Source organism: Sabethes cyaneus, chromosome 1, assembly GCF_943734655.1.
Source record: "Sabethes cyaneus chromosome 1, idSabCyanKW18_F2, whole genome shotgun sequence".
NCBI lineage: Eukaryota > Metazoa > Arthropoda > Insecta > Diptera > Culicidae > Sabethes > Sabethes cyaneus.
In genome coordinates, this window is record NC_071353.1 from 139,418,239 (window position 1) to 139,427,890 (window position 9,652).

The 9,652-nt window shown below is 37.6% G+C and overlaps 1 protein-coding gene across 2 annotated transcripts in view; it reads right to left on the minus strand.

Moving 5' to 3' along the window:
* Window positions 1-8,397, minus strand: part of LOC128732948 (uncharacterized) — an 88,130-nt gene extending 79,733 nt beyond the window's left edge. For both annotated transcript variants that reach the window (XM_053826558.1, XM_053826472.1), the window contains exon 1: window positions 6,991-8,397. The gene's annotated coding sequence lies outside the window, so the exon portion shown is untranslated. The remainder of the gene's footprint in view (window positions 1-6,990) is intronic.
* Window positions 8,398-9,652: the final 1,255 nt, after the last annotated feature.

A 9,652-nucleotide genomic window follows, 5' to 3' on the forward strand; every position in this document is an offset into this window, starting at 1 on the left:
GAAATTCACTTATGAATTTCTCTCGCTATTATACGGGATGTCTCTGTTGCTATGCGATGTGAACCAAATTCAGCTGTGAGCATTTTGCTTAATTATTCCACAGCTGGCATTTCACACAACGAACCAGAAAGCAAAAAAGAATCTACCGACAGAGAAAACATCAGCAGCGAAAAGCGCAGCTTACATTCATGAATGAAGAAAGGAAACATATTGGCGGAATTTACATTTTTCCTTCGCGGGAATCGACATTTTCTTAACTAGAAAGTAGCAAGCCTAATGAGAATTAGATAAACATGTAATTTAAATGTGCGTTTTAGTTTAACTTTGCTATTTATTTAGAGATTCATTCCCTCGCGCTCGCTAACAGCTACGTATCGCACGAGAGAATGCCTATGCTGTTTAACAAGGATTTTGTATGTACATGTACATAGATCCGGGCAGCAGTTGAAGCTAAGCAGAATGTGATCATGCGGGAAGAAATATGTGAGTTTTGTGCTTCTTGCTATGAAAACAGAAAAACTCACGTGTGATTTTATTCTGCATAGGATCAAGCTGACATAATTCACAGTTGATTTTGATTTTTGCTGAGTTTTGAGATTTTGAGTTTTTACCATCACTGCGGAAAACTTAATTGACCCAATCCCCAATCGATTAACTTTTCCTAGAATCCACTGTATGAAAAGAAGATAAACGAAAGAAAAATCGTGTAAGAATGGGAGGGAAAACGGGACATTTTTTTTGTATGCCAGAAGGTCATTGGGTTAAAAGGCCACTGCGACGGGACATAGAAAGAGAAAAAATGGTAAAGAGGAAAACGAGAGAAGATGCAAAACGAGGCCAGAAACGAGGAGGTTGGACAGAAAAAGTTTAATAATGTAAAAGAAAAAGACCCAGAGAAGAGTTGAAAAAACTGAATAGAATGGGAGGAAAATAAAAGCGGAAAATATGGAACTAAGGCAATGGAGAAACGAGAACAGATAAAGCAAAACTGGACAGTAAAAACATGAAGATAAGAAAATGAAAACGGAAAAGAAAAATAGAGCGTAACAGAAAAAAGGCAACACAGCACATAGTAAGAGAAAGAATGGAACAGACGAAAACGAACTATGGCATAGAAAAGAAGTTATAAAGAGAAAAAAGAAAGCAGAAATCAGGATAGAATTAATACTAAACGTGTTTAAAAGCGAATAAAAAGGAAAGAAAGCAGACGAAAAATGAAAGGAAAAAAAACGAACACCGGAGCAGAAGAAAATCAAAACTTTTGAGAAAGGCGAAGCGAACAGCAAAAAAGGAGAAAAAGAACAGAGAAACAGGAAGAACAGCGGGTAAAAAAGAGGAAAAACCGAAAGAGAAAAGGAGGGAAAGCGAGACCAGGAAGTTCCCACGGAAAACAAAAGAAACCAAAAGGGAAAAAAATAATAGTGAAAAAGAGAAAAAGTAGCACAGCAAAAAGGGGAAAAACAGAACAGATAAACACGAAAAACATGAAGGAAAGCAGATTTGAACTGAAAGTTTCGCTTTAGACACATTCCCATTAGACATGAAATCGATTTTAAAACAGAATTTGAAGTTTTTCTTTAAAATGGGACCTAAAATTTGATTTAAAATTGGAATTGTATTTGACTTGGAAGTGTATTAGATTTGAAAATAAACTCGAAAATTAACTTAAAATCGGACTTGAAATTTGACACAAATTGTATTTAGCTTCGATTTAAAATCAGAGCTTAAATTGAAATTAAATTATTTTAATTATTAAATTCAATTAAATTATTAAATTTCCCAGTCCCGTTTTTCCACTTCCGTTTTCTCTATCTTTCTGTACCTTTTTCTTGCTTTTAGCACTCACTTTCCTTCCGTTTTTCCTTTTTTTTTCTCTTACTTTCTGTCAGGTGTTTTTTCATTTTATTATTCCGTTAATCTTCGTTTACTGTCTCTTTTTTTATTTTCAGTTCGAGTAATTCTCGCTGAAACGGGGCCACTACTGACGCGCGGTCTTCAAATATTGGAACTTTTGCACTTAATTGGTTGAAAATGGTTAAAAATTAGAATTACACTTTTGATACCACGAAATAGTGGACCCCTCGTTTTGAGCAAACCTTGAGTTTATGTGATATTTCATAAATTTGCCATGAAATAACTAACAAATGGCCCGGTTCTGTAAAGAAGAAGAACAGGGTTTTCAAATGGAGTAAAAAAATTCTTGGCGGCCATCTTGGATTTGGTTGCCGTATTGGATTTTATCAAAAAATGGCCGTTTTCATCATGAGCCCCCCAACCGGTTTTCATTTTAAGACCACCATTGGAAAGCTGAGAAAAAAACCAAGCAACAATGTGAGTTTTTTTGTACTCTTATGGTGGTCTTCAAGACCAATTTTGGTCGTAAATGCCATCATAAGAGTGTAATAAAACCCAGATTGTTACCTGGGAATGCTATAAGAAACATTCATAAAATTAGGTGTGTAATGGCATTAACTGAATAAAACAATAAGTTATTAGTAGCAATTTTCATATAAATATTGTAATATTTCCAAAATTTGCTATGAAACAAACTACAAACGACACAGTTTAATAAAGAGGAGAGATAGGGCTTATAAACGAGGTGAAAGAAAAATTTTCGGTCATCTTGGATTTGGCCGCCATGTTGGATTTTATCAACATTGCACTATTGCACACCTAATAGTGCTTATAGCTTTCCAATAGTGGTCTTGAAATGAAAATCGGTGGGGGGGCTCATGGTGAAAACGGCGATTTATTGATAAAATCCAATATGGCGACCAAATCCAAGATGGTCGCCAAGAAATTTTTTACTCCATTTGAAAGCCCTGTTCTTTTTTTTAACAGAACCGGGCCATTTGTTAGTTGTTTCATGGCAAATTTATGAAAAATCACATGATATAGATCTCAAGGTTTGCACTAAATTCAACTTTTTTTGAACCTGTTAGGACCCTTGGCGAACGAGGGGTCCACTATTTCGAGGTATCAAAAGTGTAATACATATTTTTTGACCATTTTCAACCAGTTAAGCAACAGGTCCAATATTTGAAGACGTCGTGTCAGTAGTGGCCCCGTTTCAGCGCGAATTACTCTCTCTTTTCACTCATTTTATATTATTTTCTTTTTCGTTTTCCAACTTCTCCTTCCTTTTTCACTTCCAGTTGGCAGTTTTCGTCTTTTTCTAACTCGTTTTAGGTTCAATTTTCAATCCAATTTCCAGTTCAATTTGAAGTAAAGCCTCAAGACCAAATTAGTTCAAATTCAATTCTAAATTATGTGCTATGTCAAGTTCTTGATTTCTTGTCCAATTTCTACTTTGATATTGAGTCCGTCTTGCTGTTCCTGTAGAAAAACGGAAAAAAGCACGGAGGAAGTGTGACCAAAAACTGGACAAACAGGATAGAAAGAAAACGGTAAAAAAATGAAGACAAACGGGACAGGAAAGGAGGAAAAACGGAACACAAAAGGAAAAAACAGGACAGAAAAGAAAGAAAAGAAAACGAAAGAAATACGGGATGGATGGAAAGGATGGAACAGACGAAAACAAAAAGAATTGATAGAAGCAAGGAAGGTAATCGAAACAAATAGAAAGAAGACGGCACAGAAAAAAGTGACAGAAAAAGTGAGAAAACGGGAAAGAAAAGTAGTTATTTCTGACAAACTTGTCTCTGACCCTGTTGCGGTCCAACGTAAACTCTTCATAGGAAAGTGAGGGAATGTCTGGTTCGAACCGTCTATCCCATCGGTGGTAGAAGTAAATGGCAATCATACAAAAAAATAATTACTGTCGGTGGTATTACTGTCTGAGCGGATGGTGCGTATATGAAATGATAAAAATTGGAGGAACCAAATTGGCTATGGGACTATCTAATATAAGGATGCGGCGGTAGTTTAATTGCATAAAACCTTTGGGTATCAACCAATCGATTGGAGTGCCACCTGCCATTGAACGACCCAATATATTTTTAGCCTTAGTTTATCATTCTTCGGTTTCCTATAAAAAGAAAAACAAAACAGAAAAAACCGGACAGAAAATGAGAAAAAATACAAGAGGAAACGAAAACACGGAACAGTGAAACAAATCACACACGACCGAAAAAAAAACTAAGAAAGATAGGAAAAACGGAAGAAAAATACGAAAAGAGTGTGCAAAAACCAAATTTGTAAAAAAAAATGCAAAAAAAATTGTACGAAAAAGAAGAAGAAACGAAATTTGAAAATTGGGACTGGGACGAGGAAAAATGGAGCAGAATAGTAGTAAATCGTGTGAGATAGTAAGACTAAATCTTTCAATGCCAATTCCAAATAAAACTTCGTGTCTAATTTTATGTCCATGTTCAAATTCAAGTTTAATATAGTTCCAGTTTTGAGTCGAATTCAAACTCTGATTTGTAGTCAAATTTCTGGTACAATTTGAATTTCAATTTCAAATCAAATTTCAAATGTAATTCCAAGTCGAAACTCAAATCTAATTTAAATCTGTAAAAGTAAAACTTCAAGGCCTGTTTCAAATTAAAACATCAAACTTCATTTTAAGTCCGATTTCATATCTAATTCCAAGTAAAACTTCCAGTCCAAATTACCCCGAATTCAAGTCCAATTTTAAATCCTATTTTAAGTCCATCTTCCAGTTCAATTGGAAATAAAGCTTCAAGCCCGAATTAGTTGAAATTCAAGTCTAATTTAATGCCTTAAGTCAAGTTCGATTTCAAGTCCAATTTAAACTCTAGTTAAAAGTTTAGTTTCTAGTCTGATTTCAACATTGATTTTACAGTTTACATCCTACGATGACTTGACTTGATTACTTGCCGGGTGCCTCACCTTTTGTTTATGTCCGGGTACACTATTGACGCAAACAGGCTATTCTTCAACTGAAATTCGAACCTACGGCAACTGGCTTGTTGGAGCAGATTCGTTGAGACCTGTTTTCCAATGTTCTTCTATATCTATTTTTCGATAAAAATTTAGACATATGTCGATGATTAAACTAGTTTCAGGACTTCACTTTGGTCACTTATTTTTGTCACTCAGAAAACTTTTGGGAAACCTGTAATTAGCTGGTTGGAAACAACTTTTTCTCAATCTACTAAATTCAGACTCTGAATTTCAAACTAATCACAAGCGTAACTTTATGATTGGACTGCACTGTCAAACTTCTGCATTAGCGTAGTGCACTAAACTACTGCTGAAAAACTGCTGCACAACGAAGCTTGAAAACTTCGATCAAATGTTAATGCAATTATCGGAACCGCACAGATGTCGTTCGTTCGGCAAAGTGCAAAACAAAATCCGAACAAAACGGCACAACATGCAACGGCTAGAGCACCAGAACCACGAGTACCTGTGATTTACCATCACCGGACCAACCGACGACCGCCCGGGTGCCAGTTGTGGATAATCCATTTAATAAGGAGGCCAAATTCAACTTTAGCTCCGGTTGAAAACGGTCCAAATTGAGGTTACTGCAGTACCAGTTTGTGCTCCACTCACTGGGCTGTTTGCCTGCAGCCAGCAGCAGGAGCAGCGCGGATTGTGTTCTAACCGAACGGCGCGGCCACACAGCTGTTTCGAGTCGCATGGAAAAGTTTTGTTTCTTGCTTGCAGTACCAGGTATAGCTAGGTAGATAGGTACTAGGAATTGTGTGCAGCTGCACGGTAGTTTTCTTTCCTCGAACGAGCGTTTCTCTAGCTGGCTGCCTAGCCATGTAACCGCACACTTAGAGGTCTCTGTAAAAGCTCTAACGGAGTAAGGAAAAAAATATCCTTGGTTGCTTGACACGACAAATCGAGGACTTCGCAGGGCTGAACGTTTTCTTGGGTACTACGTGCGGGAGAAACACTTGTATCAGAAGTGCAATTGCGGGAAACCGACGTGCGGAATTTTATAGTCATTTGATTAAAACCTTTTCGTGTTTATGAAACGAGTAATTAAAATTCCACAAAATTGGGTTAAATATTCTTGTCACAGATTTCATTTTGCATTTGGAAGTCAGTCAGGTCGTATAACCTGAACATATCGCAGTAGCGATGGATGAAGACTATTTAGTTAGTTTGCAATAAACGATTTTCCAGTCATTCAAAAATCTTCGGAACACGTTTCGTTCAAATTAAACTAGTGCAAATTTCCAAATGCTTCTTCACAAAAGTTAGAGCATTCTTCAAAAATTTTACTGCTTATTTTTTTCTTGCATTTCCTTAGATACATACTAACGCATAACCCAAACTCATGAATTTGTTCCATAATAAAGTTAGTTCCTACTAAAAATTATAAAATAAGCCGTCTTTACACAAAATGTTACATTCCGTCAACCACGTTTTCATACAAATCTTAAGTTCTAACAAAACCCTAACAGCATATCGAAAATCAAATAAGAAAGTGATTTCTGTCTGCTGTTTGCCCCAATTTCTAAACACAGTTTACTTTCAGGACATCAACTTGGGCTAGGTTCAATCCAAGCCAGCAATCCCCGACCAGTTGGAATGGAGAGACTTTGTTACTTTTTTGCTTACAAAATTTAATCATCAAATAACTAAAGTGCTGGATATTTTTTCTGTCCACCGACTTAGTGATGGTGGAATTTCATGCAGTAATTATAAAGTTGTTTAAAATCTTTCATAGTTCCATAGTTCATTATTCATTAGAGCGATTAAATCATTAAATACCAAATATTAAACAGCGAAAAACAGCTTAGAGCCTAAAAATGAAAATCGAAAAATAAGTAGAAAGTTACATGGATGTACAGAACAAAACCAAAAACAAATGTTCGCTCTGATCAGCATTATTAGGGTACATTTCAATCGGTTGTCTACAACCGTTAGTAGACCATTAAAAAACCCATATCGGGGCTGAATCCCCGTTCCGAGCAACCCGTCACTGAATAATGGATTTCCCGGGAACCATTCCGCAGCAAAAAAAGAAAATAAAACAGTGAGAACTCAGCTGTTTCCAACCGTTTATGAATTTATGATACAACAAAACAGTTCACTCTATTATACCTGTACGGTTTTCAGTAGCGGGGCCCGCTGTGCTGGCTCTGGAAAAAACACCGCCGTCTGTTGTTGTGTTTACGCCGCTCGCCAAAGTGTCATTGACAGCATCCACCAGCGTGCAGCGTGTGTGTTTTCCGATATGCGCAATTGTTATGTTGTGGTTCTTTTTGTTGTACAGGAATTGTACCGTTTTCATGTGTGCACCGTTTCAGCCACAATTAAACTGCCGATTGTCGATCAATGTTTGCTTCCATTTATGCAATTTCACTCGCGTGAATTGTCAGCGTTATTTCCATTCGGTTCGTTCGTTGATACGCCTCACGCTATAATGCAGATAGATGATGGGCCAACTTTTTCCTTCTTTCTTTGAAAGCTCATTAGCGCGAACACGTACGGTAGGCGGTGTTTGAATTGTTTTATAGTCACTTCTCCTAGCACTCAGGCAGAAGGGCCAAGCCAAAATTGAGCCTCCCACAATTCACATTTCACTTGTTCGTTTGACTTGTCCGGGAAGAGGTTCAATGTTAACCTTATGTGGACTAACAAAGCAGCATGACGTTTGCTTCCATCATGCACCACTACGGATGAGCTTTGATATTTAGCAAACTTGGCGTTGCTTTTCACTGCTGCTACATTTCATCAGTGCCGGGTGTTTTAATTCACTTTCTCATCGAAACGATGATGCTCGATGTTTTGGTTGAGCAATTTTTCAATTTTCACACAAGCGAGGAATGTATGATGACAAGCACGGTACGAAGTCAAAATGTCAATAAACTCTCGATGCTATTTCCTGCTACTGCTGCTTTGACGTTCTATGCTGCAGCCTACTGTGTCAGTTTTTCACTCACACACACGGGAAAAGGGAAGTTTTGCACAATAACCTTTTCTTCACGCAAAAGCAAAAACAGGGACGTACAGCCTACTAGCGCATTCAGTTTGTGCAGTAATTACTGGATTTGTCCAGAAACAGATAATCTACTGCGTATTTTATTATACAAATAAACACACTCTGGCGTAACCGCAGATATAACACACAGATTTGATCTTGCTGCTCTCAAACACTTGAAAACCACTCTCGATAATCGCTTTTGTTTCACGTCAATCTCGTTCACTAATAGGTGTAGTACGTATTCGCTTGGTGATGCAGTAAATTAGAATTCGAACAAGGAATGTTTTATATTCATTGGTTTCACAATAAAAATCACTCGACTGGAAGAATCCGAGAATTATCCCAGCAGCACGCTCTCACACACAGCTGAGTTGAGTTGCTTAACCGATCTATTATTATTATTCACATCGCGCAACCAACAACCACCCGTAAAGTCTGTAAATCGCCAGTCACAGTATAGGGGCTGGCTCAGGTGTATCAATCGTATGCAAACCGACGACGTCGAATCGATACGTCCATTCAGAAGCGAGTGTAACTACCGTTTGTCTGGCTGTTGATTGCGTCGCGTTTGGCAACGGCACAAGCTGGAATTGGAAGTCGAGCGAGAAGCGAGAATAATGACTGTTTGCTCTCCAGCTTCATTGATGGAGTTCTCTCTTTAGGTATTTTTCTCACATTCTCATGCAGGTGAGCGTGTTGTTTGCACTGTTTACTCACCGCATCGCGAGGTTTGTGTTTGTATAGTCGTTTGTACGGTACCTTTAGTGTATCTAAACGTTGGTCACTGGCAAATATTCATTCATTGAAATGTTGGTGTGGGTTTCCGTCATGTCATGTGCACAGGTGAATGATGAATCATTCAGCATTCAACGATGAGTCGACTACGCGACAGCCGTGCACATTGGGATTTCTTTCACAATTTTAACACGATTTTAAACAAATAACCCAATCTGTCAATTAGCTTCGAAGTACGATGTTGGGCTAACAAGCCAATCGACGCATCCTCGAATCTAGGCTGGATGATGCATCTAGATTATAGCCAGTAGGATCGTCGATAAGGGACATGTCTTTAAAGGCATTTAAGGGGAAATGAGCAATCACTTTTGGTCGGAAAGCCCAATTTCGGAGGCGATTTTTAGGTCCAAATCAGGTGTTCTGTTTTTAAAATGTATTCACTGCATTCTTCTTGCCAATCTAAACACAGTAAATATATTTTCATGAACAGAATTTTTGTTTCAAACAAAAAAATTGCTTTTGAAATTTACAAAATCAATGACGACTCGTTTCTCCTTCAGCGCGTTTCCTTTAAAAGCTATTTTTATGCTCACAATATTAATTTTGTTCATAAAAATATATTCACTGCATTCTTTCTGACTATCTTAGCACAAAATGAATACATTTTCATGAACAAAATTGTTATTTTGAGCGCAAAACCTGCAGTGTGGTGCAATCGGATATATATGTTATACAGAATGGGCCTCAGAATAGTTCCTTGGGGCACCGCGGCAGGGTTTTTAAATATTATGGAACCCAAACTTTTCCTCCTGGAAGTCACAAAAAGTTATATGTACTCAAAAAACGTGAGGCAAACAAAACTGGTCACCTAAAATTCACTTTAAATCGGATCTCTTCAAACTATCAGATAATAAACTGCAACATTATGGTTAGATTTCTACTTGATTGCTTCATTGGATTTCGTTTCCATGAACGTATGCCTGCACGTTACCCTTGACACCAGACACCAGCTGCTTAGCGTTTTATGCAGCAAACTCAAGGCAA